Source organism: Erigeron canadensis, chromosome 3, assembly GCF_010389155.1.
Source record: "Erigeron canadensis isolate Cc75 chromosome 3, C_canadensis_v1, whole genome shotgun sequence".
NCBI lineage: Eukaryota > Viridiplantae > Streptophyta > Magnoliopsida > Asterales > Asteraceae > Erigeron > Erigeron canadensis.
This window is the reverse complement of record NC_057763.1, coordinates 16,379,184-16,398,709: the sequence shown is the minus strand read 5'-3', so window position 1 is coordinate 16,398,709 and position 19,526 is coordinate 16,379,184. Positions and strand designations below refer to the sequence as shown.

The window sequence follows — 19,526 nt, the reverse complement described above, 5'->3', positions numbered from 1 at the left end:
TTCAACTTATAGGCCACGGGGCCTATTCTAGCCACAATTTCAAATGGCCCAATGTATCGAGGACTTAACTTTCTCTCTTACCAAATCTCACTGTTCCTTTCCATGGCGACACCTTAGGAGCACTTTGTCGCCGACTTCAAATTCTAGGGCTTCCTTCTTTGATCCGCATAACTCTTTTGCCGATCTCTGGCGGCTTTAAGCTTTTCTTTAATGATAGCTACTTTGTCCGTTGTTTCTTGGACAAAATCGACGGTAGCTAGACTTCTTTCGCCCGTCTCTATCCAACACATCGGAGACCTACACTTGCGTCCATATAAAGCTTCAAACGGTGCACATTGTATGCTAGAGTGATAGCTATTATTGTATGTAAATCAGCATAAGGCAAGTGCTCATCCCAGCTTCCATTAATTCTAATGCACAGGCTCTTAACATATCCTCCAACGTTTGTATTGTTCGCTCACTTTGTCCATCCGTTTGAGGGTGGTAAGCCGTGCTTAATGCTAGTGTTGTGCCCATAGCTTCTTGCACGTGACCCCAAAAACGTGAGGTAAATCTACCATCCCGATCGGATATTATGGACAAAGGCACGCCATGTAGTGTTACAATCTTCTCGACGTACAAGCGAGCTAGGCGCTCGGTGTTCCAATCTTCTTTGATGGGGATGAAATGGGCTGATTTCGTAAGACGATCAACAATCACCCATATAGCATCATGACCTTTCTTTGTTCGAGGCAATTTTGTCACTAGGTCCATTGCTATTTGCTCCCACTTCCATTCGGGAATCTCTGGCTGCTTTAAAAGACCAGATGGCTTTTGGTGCTCAGCTTTGACCATCGCACAAGTCATGCATCGGCTCACATATGGCTACGTCCCCTTTCATTCCAGGCCACCAAAAATCCTTTCTTAGGCCTTGATACATCTTATCCGCGCCTGGGTGAATTGAATATTTCGTATTGTGAGCCTCATTCATAAGTACATCCCTTAAACCATTTACCTTCGGTACCCAAGCTCTTCCCTTGAAGTATAAGATTCCTTCATCATCCTTGTCAAACCTCATTTCCATACCGCACAAGGCTTCATCCTTAATGTTCTTCCCTTCAAAGGCCTTTGCTTGGTCTCCTAAGAAACGATCTCTTAGAGACATTCTTACTTGTAAGTAGCTGATTCTTGCCCTTGGCACCTTAGTATTCACCTTCCTACTAAGTGCATCGGCAACGACGTTTGCCTTCCCCGGATGGTACTTGATTTCACATTCATAGTCATTCAGCAGCTCCATCCATCTCCTTTGCCTCATATTCAACATCTTTTGATCAAAGATGTGTTGCAAGCTTTTGTGGTCGGTGAATATGGTGCATTTAGTGCCATAGAGATAATGTCGCCATATCTTCAAGGCGAATACTACGGCTCCTAACTCCAGATCGTGTGTCGAATAATTTTTCTCATGTGGCTTCAATTGTCTAGACGCGTAGGCAATGACCTTGTCTCTTTGCATAAGCACGCATCCAAGTCCTTTATTCGACGCATCACAATATACCACAAATCCTTCCATTCCATCCGGCAACGCTAGTATGGGTGCTTCACACAACATGTTCTTAAGCGTTTGGAACGCTTGCTCTTGATCTTCACCCCATATGAATTCTCTTGACTTTTGGGTCAATTGGGTCAGAGGTACCGCAATTTTAGAGAATCCTTGGATGAATCTTCGATAATAACCTGCCAATCCTAGGAAGCTACGCACTTCCGTTGGCGTCTTTGGTGCCTCCCACTTCTTAATCGCCTCTATCTTAGATGGGTCGACGTGAATTCCTTTTTCGTCTACGAGATGTCCAAGGAATTGAACTTGGCGGAGCCAAATTCACACTTAGAAAACTTAGCATACAACTTCTCGTCTCTAAGTAATTGCAATATTATTCTTAAATGCTTCTCATGTTCATCCTTACTACGAGAATATATCAAAATATCATCAATGAATACTATGACGAATTTGTCCAAGTATGGCCTACAAATTCGGTTCATTAGATCCATGAAAACGGCGGGCGCATTTGTGAGACCAAATGGCATCACCAGAAACTCGTAATGCCCATAGCGCGTTCTGAAAGCCGTTTTAGGTACATCTTCTCGTACCCTCAACTGATGATAGCCGGATCTAAGATCGATTTTCGAGAAATGCGACGCTCCTTGAAGTTGATCGAACAAATCGTCTATTCGTGGCAGCGGATACCTATTCTTGATCGTCAGCTTATTCAACTCCCTATAGTCTATGCACATCCTCAGAGATCCATCTTTCTTTTTGACAAAAAGAATTGGAGCACCCCATGGCGAAGAACTAGGTTGGATTAAGCCTTTATCAAGCAATTCTTGCAATTGCTCAGAAAGTTCTCGCATCTCGGAGGGCGCTAACCTGTACGGTGCTTTAGCTACGGGGGCTGCCCCGGAACTAAATCAATCATAAACTCCACCTGCCTCGTGGGTGGGAGTCCAGGTAGTTCGTCAGGGAACACATCTAGAAAGTCCCTAACCACCATGACCTTATGAGGGTCCTTACTTTTTACTTGCTTATCCACTACTTGTGCCAAGTATGTGTGATATTCCTTACGTAAATATTTCCTTACTTTCATAGATGACACTATCTTGGTTTGGACCCCGCCCTATGGCCTTGTATTATAAGCACCTCATCATTATCTAAGGGAATTTTAATGACCTTTTCATGGCAAAGTATTTCTGCACGCATCTTAGACAACCAATCCATTCCTACTATCACATCAAAACTTCCTATCTCAATGGGAATCAAGTCTATACTATAATCCTCCTCGTCTAAAGTCAACATACAATCAAAAATAATTTCCTTGGCCTTATACTCGTTTCCATTAGCATATTCGATATAGTAAGTTTCATCAAGCTCACTAGGTTTCTTACCAATCATTTCCTTAAATTCAAAAGAAATAAAACTTCTTTCGGCTCCAGAATCAAATAGCATAGAGGCATAAACATTATTTAATGGAAACGTACCTACGATGACATTTGGGTCATCACGTGCCTCATTCGCACCCATGGCATACACGCGTCCTCTAGCTTGACCTCCTTGGTTCCCACGATTCTGGTTGGCATTGATTCCTTGATTCCCATTGTTTGCTTGATTTCCTCCATTACCTCGGTTCACTTGATTCCCATTATTGCCTCGGTTTGCTTGGTTCCCACGATTTCCAACATTCCTATAGTTGCCACGGTTTCCATTTCCATTCCCTCGATTGCCTTGAGCTCGTCCCAACCTAGGACAAGCATTCCTCCAATGCTCCGTGCTTCCACATTCATGACAAGTTCCCCGGTTTCCTCCAACTCTTGTTCCCCTACGGCAAGTGGCAGCAAGGTGTCCAAATGAGCGGCAAATCGAGCATAGCCTACATTCCCCCTGATGGGTGTTGCCACATCGGTTACATCTTTGTGCCGCACCATTGGTGATTCCATAATTCCTTACAATCTTTTGCCTTTTATCAGGCCCATTCCCCTTACGATCACCAAATCGGCTTCCTCCTCCTTGCCTTGAACTTGACTCGCCTCGCGAGTATTTCCCAGTCCTGACCAAGTCATTAACCAATCTTGTTGACAAACTTATTGCTTCTTCCAGTGTGGTGGGGTTTGCTGCCGTGACCATCAATCTTACTTCCGGTACCAATCCGTAAATATACCTCTCAACTTTCTTGGCTTCAGTAGTCACCATATCAGGTACCAGCACACACAACTCGTGAAAACGAATCGCATATGTCTCTAACTCCATTCCTTTCATGGCATGGTTCCAAAACTCAATTTCCAGCTTTTGGACGGCAGGTCTAGGGCAATACTCCCTTTTCAATTCCTCCTTGAGCTGCTCCCAGGTCAAAGCATTCATCGTGGCGGCACCCCTCGTGGTGACTTGGAGGTTCCACCATGTGAGTGCCCTCCCCTGGAGCTTACTTGCCGCAAACTTGACGCGGTCGGCTGGCGCACAATCAATGATATTTAGGATTGCCTCCATGCTTTGAAACCAAGTAAGTAACCCAACGGGACCCTCCGTCCCATAGAACTCTTTGGGGTTGCAAGACGTAAAAGTCTTGTAAGCATTTCGGTCAGTGGCGTTTCCTCCACCTTCTTGCCTTCTTGCCAAGTTGATGGTAGCAGTCACGTTCTCAGCGATTTGAGTGGCAATGTTTGGCATGGCAGCATTGATTTGTTGAGATATGAGAGTCGCCAACTCAGCCCTTCGTTGAGCTTCTTCCTCTTGGCGTCTAGCCTCAGCGCTTGTCTCTTCAACGGTCCTTCGTGGTGCCATGTCTCTACAAAGGAGAACATAGTTTAGTCATTTGTATAAAGGATTATGTGACATGGACCCGACTCACAACTTCCGATCTCACACGTGTTCGTTTAGGTTACTTAGTGTAATAAGGCCACGTTTGTATGCATAGGTATACCTATATATTCCTAAATTCATTTTCCTTCCTTTAATCACAACCTACTTATCATTATGAATTACAAGTGGTTGGGTAAGCTTAAAGCATGTCCATCTTGTTTTTGGGCCTTTTGACAGATTTTTCCAGAATCTGTATACGAACTTGAAGCTCAAAAATGTGACCCAAGATGGACGAACTGGGCAAAACTCATAAAATATAAAATGTAGCCCCATGAGTTAGATTTCATCTCCAATTGGAATCAGGTCAAAAGACCAAATAGAACTCCAGATATGGCCGTTTTACCAAAAGTGGTCAGAACTGATTTCCTGCTGTAACTTTTCACTTTGTAACAAGTATAACCATAACACACATAGATTAACACATCATATAAAAGCAAAAAGGCATCAAGCTTCCATTCCAATGATTCAGCATCAGTTTACAAAATTGCCATAAGCCCACAAACAAGTGATCGTAGTCACACAATCACAAACAAGTTCAAGGAAATCACAACAAAGTACAAATAATTGTCTACCGAATAAGTTCATGAACAAAACATCCTTAGGGTCATTTCCTAAGCACAAGAACTACCACAATGGAACACACCGCTGCAAGAATACATCCCATTATGAATATCACTTCATAAATCCGGCGCACTCCATCTATTACCATGCCGGTATCTTCTCCCATTCGCCTCATGGCTCCCAAGGTTCTTTCCATCATGACTTCTTGATGTCGAACCCTCACTCGGGCATCCCTTAGCCCACCGGCTATGTCCCACACTCGTTCCCTTTCCTCCCGAGTCATACCCATGGGATGTGGAGGGGGTATTCCATAGACAGGACGGTGGGGGTTTTCTCCTAGTCTTGGCCCAAGGTGATAAGGATGATCGCGGGGGAGGCGTGGATGGAAGTATGGGTCGTGAGTTGGGAAGCGTCCATCGCTTACATTCATGGCCGCATTTTGTCTCGGCGGTGTGGGAGCTCTAGGGGCTGATGGTGGCCGTGGTGGAGTAGGCAAACGACGTACCGGTTGGCTAGAAGCAACGCTTCTAGCACCACCACCATTTGATGGGTCTTCCGTGGGCTCGGACTCCTCCTCCTCCTCTCGTTGTGGGGGCTGTTGGGAGTCCATTGTGGGCTCCGTCTCCTCGCTTTCTTCTTGTTCTTGTCGCCTCTCCCTGACCATGTCCACGAATGCATAAATGTCCCTTACTTGATTGGAGTTTCTTGAGGCTTCACTCCTTTGCGACATAATATTCCTACACAAGTCACATAAAGCATAAGATGACGACTCCACTTGACGCTTAGACGACCATTTGCAACCGACTTGACCATTGACGACCCATGTGACCATTTGCGGACAGCAAGACGACTTGACGGACCGAGACGACCTTAATCATTTGACGACAACCAACCAATTCGACCTACGACTCACAAGCTTGACAACCGAACAACATTATGAACATCCACCACCGACGTACCCAACAATAATTAGTAAGACTCAACGACCAACTCGACACTCATGACCCACACGACCATTTAGAATCAACGAAATGACTAGAATTTAACTTGTGCATTATGTCTAAATAGGCAAAGTAATGCTAGCCAAGTGGGGGTATTAACTAAGGGTTCTAATAAGTAATGCAACCATTGGATTTGGTTATGTATCTTTTGCACCAAGAATCGTTTTAAAGCTTTATTTTCAAAAGACTCCTTTTTGAATATTCCTTAAACAACTATTTCGATCATTCCATATTAAATTTTAATTAGGCATAGTTGATCAGGCTATGCATAAGTAAAACAAGAATACTTTATGATCAACTCAATTGTTTAAGAAATATTCGACTCGTTTTGAAAATACGTAGGTTATAGCAAAAATTCTCTATAACCTTGGCTCTTGATACCATTTTTCTGTAACACCCCGACTAAGGCGGAAACACGAGATGCCACAGAACGACATGGTACAAAAGATTTAAATATAAAACATCAACTCAAGTTTTCAAATGACATTCAAAATCCAAAAGATTACAAATTAAAGATGACGTCCAAATCCATTACACAACCAAATTCATAATTAAAATGATTAAATGTTTGCAATACTCGTCCAACCATACAAGCATATTAGAGTCCAAAAGGGTGGTCCACGCTACGCACCTAAATCTTTAACCTGAAAAGCATGAAGAAGAAGAAGTGTCAACTACGAGAGTTGAGTGAGTTCATAGGTTTTTAACTAACAACATAAAGTGTATATATATATATCCATCATAACCAAAAATTTGAGAGTCACCAAAATTTCCATGTATACCTCCAATGTCGCATTTGGAAAGCGTATGTTCCACTTACTATAATCAACGTAGTAAAATTTCTATCATATAACCACGAGGGTATAATTCAATCAACCTTGATGAGTAAATGCTTGAGCCACTACTACTACCATTTTTTTCGAAGTCCAATAATAAATAGATAAATCTTGCACGAGCTGTCAATCAAGTGCCGTAACAATAATAATAAAAAGGGGTCGTGCCATGGAGACGACCTAAGTAAGGTAGCTAGAACACCCGTGGTCGGACTGGAAGTGGAGGTTGTCACAAAGACAACCAACCTTCCACCGTTACACAATTGGGTGGGTGGACGAAACCTAGTTGCGCAACTAACTAACTACAGGCCTCCATAATCGGAGTAAATAGTAGTGAACCGAAGAAAGCGGTTTGACAGAACTCAAGCTCATCATATAAATCATTTATCATAATGAACATACGAAACAATTTCATTTCATAATCATAATATCAAGAATCATTTCATATATTTGTAATAATAAAAGCAATTTAGCTTATATATCATGCTTTTCACCCCGATAGTTAAAACACATAAAATAGTTTGAAAGGGGGCTATGACTCACTTGAATTGAGAGTGAAAGAGGGCTGATCAAAAGTGAGATCTCCGGCTAGTGGTGTCTTTCCTCAAGCAAGCCTAAACCATGGTATTCGAAATATGCACAACGTAAGTGTGTGTCGCATGACTAGTAAACTAGATCATGAGATGTATGCTAGTAGACTTGCCCAACTTTGGTTGTCGTTTAAATTATGGAATTCAATTACATTATGTTGTTCGCCTCATTTGGTTGGAAGACATTTGGTAGTAAAGGTCATTCATACGATTTTGTTCGGTTATTGGAATTTCGGTAGTTTAACTTTGTATTATATATATTTTCCATTGCATGCTTTGTTTAATACCCATATTTGACATTTGTGTTCTCATAATATTAATGTTAATATATGTTACTGATTTATAATTATTTCTTTAATTTAATATTATTTAATTAATTTATTTACTTATTTTATTGGTTTATTAATTAAACAATTCCTTATAATTATTTTTAAGTCCTTAAATTACCTCTAAAATTCATAGATAATTATAGATGGATTATCTACTGATTTTCAAGCCTTTTTATTTGTAACATTGTGATTCTTATATTTATTTGTGCCTTATTTCTATTTATTTAATCATAATGATTAATTAGTGACTTTTACTTAATAATTTACTTTTAAATTGTATAGTTCTTGTTCCCTTGCTTGTAGTTATTTTTCCCCAGTAGGTTTTGGTCACTTTTATCATTGGTTAAGTGGCTTTGATCAGATTCATGGTTTATATAGTTTATTTATTAATTTATATACCTCTTAATTACCATTTTAATTCATTAAATCATAGAAATCCTTACAAATCACCACAAGATTTTTAGTCCAAAAATTCCAGCCCTTTTTAGGCACCTTTTATCAATAAAAATCTGTAACCATTCAACCTCTCTTGTGTCTTGCTTAAATTGAGGATTTTATAATTGAAAATCGTTTACCGAAATAGTGATTTTAGCCTCATTTCTTAGGCTATTAAGGTACTTCAAAATGGATTTTCATCCTAAATTCAACATTCACAGTAAGTTCATCATATTTTGGTGGTTCAAGTCGTGATGGTGGTGGTGGTGTGATATGTGCAATTTAGTGCTTTCGGTTAGTGATTATTTGACCCGAAAAGACGGTTTTTGAGCTTATTCTTGCCATGCATCAAATGAATTGAGTTTTATACTTTTAATATGTCATATTTCCAGTATGTTCATCACATTTTCATGGTCATAAAGTTATGGTGCATGTGTGTGCTCAAAATGCATTTTAACAAGCTTTCGGTTTTCGATTTCAAGCATATTTTAACTTGTTTTGACCCAAGCTTTATATAATTGATATTTTGTGAATTTTTCCAGAATATTTGCATGACTTTTAACCTATTTTTCAGTTGACACAAGTCTAGCTTCACCTCATAGTCCAAACAACCATCCAACTTTCTTAAATCTAGCATGCATGTAATCATCTCATCATTTTTAACAACAAATCTTTATCCAACAACAATCCATCAACATAAAAATGTATTTTTATGAAATTTTCCAGAAATATACATAAACATTATATAAAATATGTTCATCTTTTTATATAAAAAGTTACTTTACAACTAATCAACACATATCCACCTTTTTGATGCTAACTTTCATAGATCCAACACTTTATCAATAAAATCTATATTTTTATAAATATTTCCAGAAATATTAACTTCATAATATGTATGAATATATCCATCTTTCAAAGGAAAAATCATATCAAAAGCTATATAATATATAACTACACTTTTGGGTCTTTAACTAGTTGAATCCTTGGATCTTTCTTCATGGATTCAACATGCATGAGCATGGAAAGAAGGATCCTATCAACTTTGCCCTCACCAAGTGTATATTCAAGAGAAACATGAAGAAAACATGGACTTTTGATAAAACCTTTTTAATATGAACTAGAATAAGATTAATCTAACAAAGAGATGAAGATATATACCCTTGAAGAACACTTTGAGATGAAGAAAAGATGGCAGAAAATCGTGGCCTTTCTTGAACCAAATAACCCTTGATTCAACCTTATATTAACCCTTAAACCTTAGCTTAACACCACCCTTGCTTAATCTAATCTAAACCCTTATTATTAACAAGTTTTTAGATGAGTTTAGCTTTGTTCTTCCCTTTGTTTTGTGGCTGCCGAAATCAAGAAGAAGAGAGGGAGGAGAGGAGAGTTTTTGAGAGAGAAAATAAAGTTGGTGTGTGTAGAAAGTGAAGAGTGTGTTTTGTGTGAGTTTCAAGGGGGAGTTGGAAGGAGTAATATTCAAAATGTGGAGTGTGAGAGGGGGGAAAGGGGCCGGCCATGGGGGGGGGGGGAAATATTGAAGAGTTTTTATTTTTTTTTTGTATAAAATTAGTGTATAAGTATAAGTGTAAGTATATGTAAATTTTGTATTTGTTTTGTAGGTGTTTAGTTAGTTAAATGTAAGTATTTGGTTGTTTTAGTTAGGAATATGTATATATGTGTATAAGTCATGTATATTTATGTGTATGGATATATTTTTGTATTTTTAGTTGATTACATAGGTCATTGGTTGTAGATTTGTATTAATTTTTAAGCTTATATGCTTACTTATTAAGTTTTCGACGCTTTTACGTACATAATTCTTCCAATTATATTTTTAGTTGAAAATTTTTATTTATCATGATCATATCTTCTTGATTTGGTTTTATTTTTGATTTGTTGGGCATTCCATAGGAATTTTTGATTGGTATCTCAATTTGGGAGTCTTAAGTTGTTATTATCGTATCGATTGATCACCTCTAAAAATTTTCGTTCCGAGGTATTTTCGTTAGGAAATTCTTATACATATTATTAGCTTTAGATTACTAATTTGGGGCATTACCTACTAGCTTCAAGTATAACTATGGCTTGCGGGAACATAGATAACCTAACTAGCACATATATAATATTAAAAGTACGGTTGTTACATTGGATGCACAAAAGTTACACAACTCAGTACAAAAAGGGTGATGTTCGACCGATTTCATACGCATGTGATTGACAATTGCACAAATCTTGATCTAGGATACGAAATCGACTAGTTTTTGAGTCATTTAGCCAAGTAAAGGATATCTTCAATTTGTAGTTGCACAAAACCGATTACATGAGTGCATAATGAGTCAAATCAAACCTTAATCAAGGTTCAATTTCAGTTCTTACACACAAATGTAACCAAAGATGCACAAATAATCAAAGACATGATTCACTTAGCTTTTGATAAGAACCGAAAAGTAAACATATATATATATATATATGTAACAACCCTCAAATTTCGAGTAGGATAATTTACTTGGACTTTATCCCTAGAGATTTATTAAGAGAATCGACCTTTTAGACATTCAAAGCATAGTGATAATTGCCCTATGGTATGGTGAGATGCCTTAGAAATACCATAGATGACTAGCTATCTTAGAAATGCTACAACCAATAACTATAATCAATCAAGCCGATCTCAAGCTACATATATTAATTCTAATTGAGCTTGACAAAATGCCAATGAATCAAAAATTTTATTTCAAGAAGTTAAGTTATATAAATAATAAGGTAAGACTCACAAGTTGTGATAACAATCATAAATCTTAGGAAATGTCCAACAATCTAAATCACCAAGCTAATTGAAGTACATTTGAATATAGAAATATAATGACCATCTTACAATACATACTTATAAACTATTGTGTACATAAAATGAGTTTAAATAATAATGAGCATATATACATCTAACATGAGTAACGGTTTATAATAAAGAGCGAAGTAACAAATTAAAATACAAACGTACATGCATATATATACACGGCATGCATACTTACATACAAACACAACTTAACAAAGATATATCCAAGCACTTAACTAAATTTACATCCATCCATACAAATATATTTATAAACTTAGGAAAAACAACTACAAAATTAAAAATATAAACTTATATCCATACATACACTTCTTACATCAAAAAAATTCAAAATCCCCTCCAAAACACTACCCCAAAACCGGCCTCCCCCTTCCCAAAACAACTCAACCAATCAAAAATTAACTAGTCTCTTTATTCTTACACTTCCAATGCATGCTACACCTATACTTACACTCCAACTCACACTTTAGACTCCCTAAACACTCCAACACTTCCCAATACACTTAATCTCTTATTTCTCTCTCATTTTTCTCTCAAAAATCTGCACATTATCATCTTCCTCTCTTCATCATTTTTGGTTCAAAGAAAGCAACAAAAAGGCAAGAAAAATCAATCTAAAGTTATAGTAATAATAAGGGTTTTTAAAGGATTAAACAAGGGTTGATTCAAGATGCTTTTAAGGGTTATTTTAAGCTTGGAATAAGGGTTATATAGAGCATAAAGGCCACGAAATTTCTGCCCAAATTCATCTCCAAAACCGAGTGCAAGAAGGGTATAAATCTTCATCTCTTTGTTTAATCTATCTTGTTCTTGTATATACTAAAAGATCTTTATCAAAGACCATGTTTTTCTTTGATTTTCTTCTTGAAAATACACTTGATGAAGGCAAGTTGATAGAATCTTCTTCCTCATGCTCATGCATGTTGAAATCTAGAAGAAAGATTCAAGGATTCAACTAGTTTAAGACCCAAAGGTGTTGTCATAGATTAAATAGATTTTAAAGTGATTCTTCCTTTGAAATATGGTCATATTTTTATATATTTTGATGAATATATTTCTGGAGTTTTTCATAAAAATATTTTTTTAAGTTGTTGAATTGAAGATGGATAAAGATTTGTTGTTAAAATGATGAGATGATTACATGCATGCTTAGATTTGCACTAGTTTAATTTGGTTTTGATATGGGACTTGAGATGGATCTTTTAAGGATGATTGATGAACTTGAAATTGATTCAAAATCTGTATATTTGATGTTAAGAAATACAAAATAAAGTAATAATTTTGTTAGTGGGAATCTAGAGGTTAAAGCAAGCAAACAAAACCATTGGTGGGATGCATTAACCAATAAACATTCTGACAGAATTGGTCTTCTGTCTTGTAACGAATAAACTGAACATTTAAGGACATTTTTAAGAAAAACTATCAAAAAAAAGGTTGTAGACAAATGAGTTAAGATTAACCTCCAACTGGAATTACTCAAAAATACTAAACCAAACGAAAGATATGATTTTTCTACTGAAACTGGTCAAAACTGTAATTTTGTATGAATATTTTATAAACTTTAACAATTTTTATCTCCTAATCCATAAACTTCCAGGAGGTCATACTTGGTGGAAAGTAATTTCAATGTGTTTTGAACTTAAAATAAAATCATGGGATTTTCTAACAATCAGAACATCAAGAACTTTTATAAAACTTCTGATGTCGCAAGCAGTGCCCATTCGGGACAGTTTGTGTTTGGATAATTTTTACGGACACCAAACATCATCTAAAAATTCACCAAAAATTCACAAAAATACTAGATACATGTAAGTCACTTTTTAAAAATCATGAAGGTCCAAATAATTCGTCTTGACCCCAAAATAGTAGCTATCATTTCTTAAAAATAAAGTATAAAACAGAAAATTTGTAAGTAATCTTATAAATGGCATAATGGGCTAGGTAATGAACTAAGAACCATAATGGGCTAACCCAGCCCGAATAATGAACCCATAAGGAACACAAATCAGTAGGCCCACTTGGCCCAATAAGCCTTATAGCCCAATAACCACTATGACCCATTAAGCACCTAACCCAAATAAGGTAAAGCCCAATAACTAATGTAAGCCCAAAACATTTAAAAGCCCATGACACTTAAGGCCCAATTGGTAATGGCCCATAACGCTTAAACGAACTTCATGAACCAAGTAATCGTAAGACAAATCGAGGAATATACGAGTTGAAGATAAGTATAATCAAAATAAAACAAAGATAATTAAGTGAGATTGACATAAGTAATTATGTTAACCAAGCTATATATTGATATCACAAATGTTTATTCACGCCAAAATCGGTTACACAACAAATGATGAATAAGAATAACATAACTTAATATGGCATTTCTATATGATAACCTAATATATCAAGTGAAACCACAAATGAAGCCAAGTTGCCGAAAATCTAACAACTTATAACTACACATGTAATGAAAGTAACCCTTTACACCATCAATCTCTACAACCAAAACGATGCGAGTGTTACCAATATACTTGGACCCCACAATTGATAGCAACATAATGAAAATGGCATTTCTAAGTGATGGCTTAAGATAGGAACTTACGTATATTAGTCCTATCGTAAGGATAGTCTTGGCTTGAAAAATGATGGAGGAACATAATGGATATATGGTCAAGGAAGCTATAGATGGGAAGTACCCATTTTGGATAGATGAGTATAATATGCGGCATATCAAGGTGAGTCATAGCCCCCTTTCAAACTATTTTATGTGTTTAACTATCGGGGTGAAAAGCATGATATGTAAATGAAAATTGCTTTATATATATATATATGAAATGATTCTTGATTTTATGATTATGAAATGAGGTTATATCGTATGTTCAACGTGATAAATATTTTATGATGAGCTTGAGTTCTGTCAAACCGTTTTCTTTCGGTGCACTACTATTTACTCCGAAAGTGGAGGCCTGTAGTTAGATAGTTGCGCAACTAGGTTTCGTCCACCCACCCATTAGTGTAACGGTGGAAGGTTGGTTGCCTTTGTGACAACCTCCACTTCCAGTCCGACCACGGGTGTTCTAGCTACCTTACTTAGGTCGTCTCCATGGCACGACCCATTATTATTATTATTATTACGACACTTGATTGACAGCTTGTGCAAGATTTGTATTATTTATTATTGGACTTTGAAAAAAATGGTAGTAGTAGTGGCTCAAGCATTTACTCATCAAAATTATGTAAATTATGCCTTTGTGGCTAAATGAAATTTGATATTGAATTATGCCCTTGTGGCTAAGTGAAATTGATATTAATATTGTTGATAATTGGAAATTGTTTGGACATACGGATTGGGTATCGTCCCTCATATGATATCTTGAAAGACGTTGAAATTGGTGATATTGAAATGATTTTGGTAACCGAATGATTTTGGTATGATATACGATTAATCGATTTATATACTTTTTTTCTCATGATGATTTGACAAATGAGAACCTGAAATTTTACTATAGATTCTCCAAGTCTTGATATGACATTATGGTATTTGGAAACTTGATAACATGATATGAAAATTTTGTCTATCATATGGTTTGGATATTTCGAAATGTAATAGTAATCAGTTTTTCTAAGTATTAAAACGGTGATGTACCAAGATTTATATAAAAACCTATGCACTCACCAACTACGTTTTCGTAGTTGACACTTTTTTTCATGCTTTTCAGGAAATAAGCTTAAGCATTGAGGATTTATATGCTTCATGATTATTTGCGTTGCCCTTTGGAGTCAAAGATCAAACCTTGTGATAGGCAATGGAATCCGCCTTGATTATTGTAGTATACTACTTCATGTGCTTGTTATTTCTTTCGTGAACTTAATATTCAAGTACGGTGGACGCATTTGTACTTGGAAATTGGTTCACATGCTTGTACATTTGTAAATTCTTTTATCAAATAAAACTATGGTGAATGTTATTTATAATCCTTTGTTTTGAATACTCGACTTTCTGTACATCTCATTGTTCCGCCTTAGTTGGGGTGTTACAATATATACATATAGAACGAATTAAATAGATGAAGAACAGCCTTACCCACGTTTTTGATGATGATTATGATAATACACACTTGTTTCTTGATCGATGATTGAAGCCTTGATTGATTTACACGCGTTTAGAACCGAAAATCAATAGAAAATTTTGCTAGAATTCTTGAAAGAAAACCTTGAGTGTGTGTGTAGCTATGTGAATGACCAAAACAAGAAAAAAAAAGGGCAAAAGGCTGGTCTTCTATTTATAGGGAGAGCCAAGGGAGGGGAGGTCCGTCAGACTAACGGAACGCCTAACAGTTTTAGTCCTTTTTGCTTACCGGACGAACACCAAATGTCATAGAAATGATTTGACCATATTTTATGATATATTTTTGAATTACGAACCCAACGACTAGTCACATGACCATATTTGACTCACGAAAGTATTTTAAGTCTTTATTTAGGCATTTCTATTAAACAGCTAGTCTTCCTCAAACATTCGCACCAAGTCTTAAAAAGTCTAAAACACTAGTATACAATAAAATGAAATGTCTTAGTCATACTTTAATCCATAAAAACTCACGTCTTTAGACTTATGTTTGACGGTTACTAACCTTATTCGGACAAAAAAGTACAGTCAGAAGAACGCTCAGGTGACGGTTGTTACATCATTACCCCGTTAAAAGAATTTCGTCCCGAAATTCAACTCGAACTAGTCCCATTAAACAATTGGGGGTATTTTGTCTTGAAATGATCTTCCCGTTCCCAAGTATACTCAGGCCCTCGTTTTGAATTCCATTGAACTTTGACAAGTCTATACTTGGTTTTCTTTAGTTTCTGCACCTTGCGATCCACAATCTCTAAAGGCTCTTCAACAAAATTCAACTTATCGTCAATCCGGATTTCGTCCATAGGCACATGACGATCTTCTTCAGCTAGACATTTTCGAAGATGCGACACATGAAATACGTCATGAACTCCCTTAAGTTCTTCCGAAAGTCTCAATCGATAAGCTACCTCACCAATTCTTTCTAATATCTTAAAAGGTCCAATAAATCTTGGTCCGAGTTTTCCACTCTTGACGAATCTAACCACTCCTTTCCACGGGGAAACCTTAAGAAGTACACGGTCTCTGACACTGAATTCCAAGGGTCTACGTCTGACGTCAGCATACTTCTTTTGACGTTCACGTGCTAATCTAAGTCTCTCTTTAGTCTGAATTATTTTCTCGGTAGTCTCTTCAATAAGCTCAGGCCCAACCAACTGGTTATCACCAAAGTCAGACCATGCGACAGGTGATCTACACTTCCGTCCATACAATGCCTTGAAAGGTGCCATTAATACTCGCGTGATAACTATTGTTGTAAGAGAATTCTATCAAATGCAGATGGTCATCCCAGTTACCACCAAAATCTAAGACACAGGCTCTCAACATGTCTTCTAAGGTCTGAATCGTACGTTCACTCTGACCATCGGTTTGTGGATGGTACGTCGTACTCATGTCTATCCTAGTCCCAAAGGCCTTCTGAAACCCTCGCCAAAACTGAGAATTAAAGCGATTATCTCTGTCTGAAATAATTGAAACTGGTACGCCATGTTTTGATACGACTTCCTTTACATACTTCCTCACCAATTTCTCCGTGGGGTCTTTTTCACGAATGGCCAAGAATTGAGTAGACTTTGTCAGTCTATCGACGATCACCCAAATCATATCATGACCCTCCTTCGTCCTAGGTAGCTTGGTAATGAAATCCATAGTTATGTTCTCCCACTTCCATTCAGGAATTTCTGGTTGTCTGAGTAATCTCGCAGGCTTTTGATGTCCCGCTTTCACCTGTAGACATGTCAAGCATCGACTTACAAACTCAGCAACCTCTTTCTTCATGACAGGCCACCAATATAACTCACGCAAATCATAGTACATCTTGTCAGTGCCCGGATGGACCGAATACCTTGTATTATGAGCTTCGTTCAATACCAGTGTTCGTAACTCACCAGTGGAAGGAACCCATAGTCTGTCCACAAAATACAAGCCGTCATCATCTTTTCTATCCAAATGTTGTTCCATTCCTCGTAGTTCCTTCTTAAGAAGATCTTTATCGCCAACAACCACCGATTGTGCTTCTATGATTTGATCTCTAACACTCCTTTGCATTGTAATACTCATAACCCGTACTCGTCTAGGCTTAACCCTTTCCTTAAGACTTAAGGCATCGGCCACTACATTGGCTTTCCCCGGGTGATAACGAATGTCAAAGTCATAATCGCTGAGTAACTCAAGCCATCTTCGTTGTCTCATATTCAAATCTTGTTGATTGAAAATATGTTGTAAACTTTTGTGATCCGTGTAGATTACACACTTGGTTCCATACAAATAATGCCTCCAACACTTTAATGCAAAAACCACTGCTCCTAATTCCAAGTCATGGGTTGTGTAATTCTTCTCATGGACCTTCAATTGTCGTGAGGCGTAAGCAATCACTTTGCCTTTTTGCATGAGCACACAACCTAATCCTTGACCCGATGCATCGCAATACACTATGAAGTCATCAGATCCTTTAGGCAGACTCAAGATTGACGCATTACATAGCTTATCTTTCAAGATTTGAAACGTTGCCTCTTGTTTTTCACCCAGACATACGGCATATCCTTCTGAGTTAATTGCGTAAGCGGCAACGCAATCTTAGAGAAATTTCTCGATGAACTTTCTATAGTAGCCAACCAGTCCAAGAAATTGTCTGACTTCAGTCGGTGTCTCTGGTGTTCTCCAGTTCTTGACTGAATCAATCTTGCTAGGATCGACGTGTATTCCATCCTTGCTCACGACATGTCCCAGAAAGTATACCTCATCAAGCCAAAACTCACATTTAGAAAATTTTCCATACAGTTTTTCCTTTCTCAGTAATTCCAGTACTTTTCTCAAATGTTCAGCATGTTCTTCCTTTGTCTTTGAGTAAATTAGGATGTCGTCGATGAACACAATTACAAACTTATCCAAATACGGTCGACACACTCTATTCATCAAATCCATGAATACTGCTGGAGCGTTGGTCAATCCAAAAGGCATCACTGTGAACTCAAAATGTCCATATCTTGTCCTAAAAGCAGTCATTGATATATCGTCCTCGTGTACACGCAGTTGATGATACCCTGAACGTAAGTCAATTTTTGAGAAACACTTCGCACCTTGAAGTTGATCGAACAGAGCATCAATCCTAGGAAGAGGATAACGATTCTTTACTGTTAACTTATTCAACTCACGGTAGTCGATACACATGCGAAAAGAGCCATCCTTCTTTTTGACGAATAAAACAGGTGCTCCCCACGGTGACTGGCTAGATCTAATGAATCCTTTGTCTTGAAGCTCTTTTAATTGCGTGGCCAATTCCTGTAATTCAGTTGTTGTTAATCTATAGGGGGATTTTGCCACAAGAGCTGCATCAGGAACGAGACTAATGCGAAAATCAAGTTGTCGAGACGGAGGTAAGCCAAGTAAATCATCGGGGAAGACATCTTGATAGTCCCGAACGACGGGGACATCAATCAAGCTAACCTTTTTAGCAGACGCACTCAGGACACGACTCTCAAAAGAATCAGACACCTCGCCCTGAACTTCTAGTATCTCGCCATTTGGTAAGGGAACTCTAACGATTTTTGCACTACATAGAATCGTCGCATCGACCAAAGACATCCAGTCCATACCAACAATAACGTCAAAACTTCCCATTTCAAAAGGTACTAAGTCAATAAAGAAAGCATGATTATCAAGAACTAATGTGCACGAACGGATGACTTGGTCTAATCTGACTAACCCACCATTAGCCATTTCTACGTCAAAACGTAAGGTGCCCTATCGTTTTGTGGATCGTAATAAGATGTGATTCGTTATGTCAAGAGTGCGGAATCCTCTTGAGATAACTAGATTGCTATTGCCTTTTGTTAATTAATAAGTAATTAATCAACCCAAGGAGATGCACAAGGCTTGTGGTTCGTGTAGAAGAACACACGAAGGAACAAATAACCTTAGCTCGTAAATTCGTGAATAACTCTCAAGAATTCGTCAATCATTAACCTAATTTCGTAGATTAAGTCTTGTATTTATACTAGTTAAGTATTGGGTTGTGTGGGCTTCGGCCTTAATCGCGTAATTAGGCCCGAATTAACAATAAGTCAATTCACCTCGTGCTGACGTCAGCACGAGGGTAATCCTTCATGTTGATGACGTCAGCACGAGGGACGTGCCTTTGACTCTTTGTTTGACTTCGTTTGGCTCGTACATAACATTCAATCATCGTTTAAGTGTTCTACGACACTTATAAACCTTGATTCTATGTTCTTGTACCTGCAAAACAATATATAACACACAAACACAATACAAAAAACAAACAAATATAATATTGAAGTTCAAACGTAATCATTAAATATCAACATAAGTTCTTATTTAAATGATTACACACAAGTTCCTAAAAACATAAACGATAATCAAATCTATGTTGCGATTGTCACAACGAATCTGCATCTA

General features: G+C 37.5%; 1 long non-coding RNA gene across 1 annotated transcript; it reads right to left on the bottom strand.

The window, feature by feature from the left end:
* Positions 1 to 6,462: 6,462 nt before the first annotated feature.
* LOC122590885 lies at positions 6,463 to 7,362 on the bottom strand. Its single transcript, XR_006322619.1, has 2 exons — positions 7,323 to 7,362; positions 6,463 to 6,590 (listed from the first exon to the last, which is right to left on the bottom strand). It is a non-coding gene; the product is annotated as an uncharacterized LOC122590885 (long non-coding RNA).
* Positions 7,363 to 19,526: the final 12,164 nt, after the last annotated feature.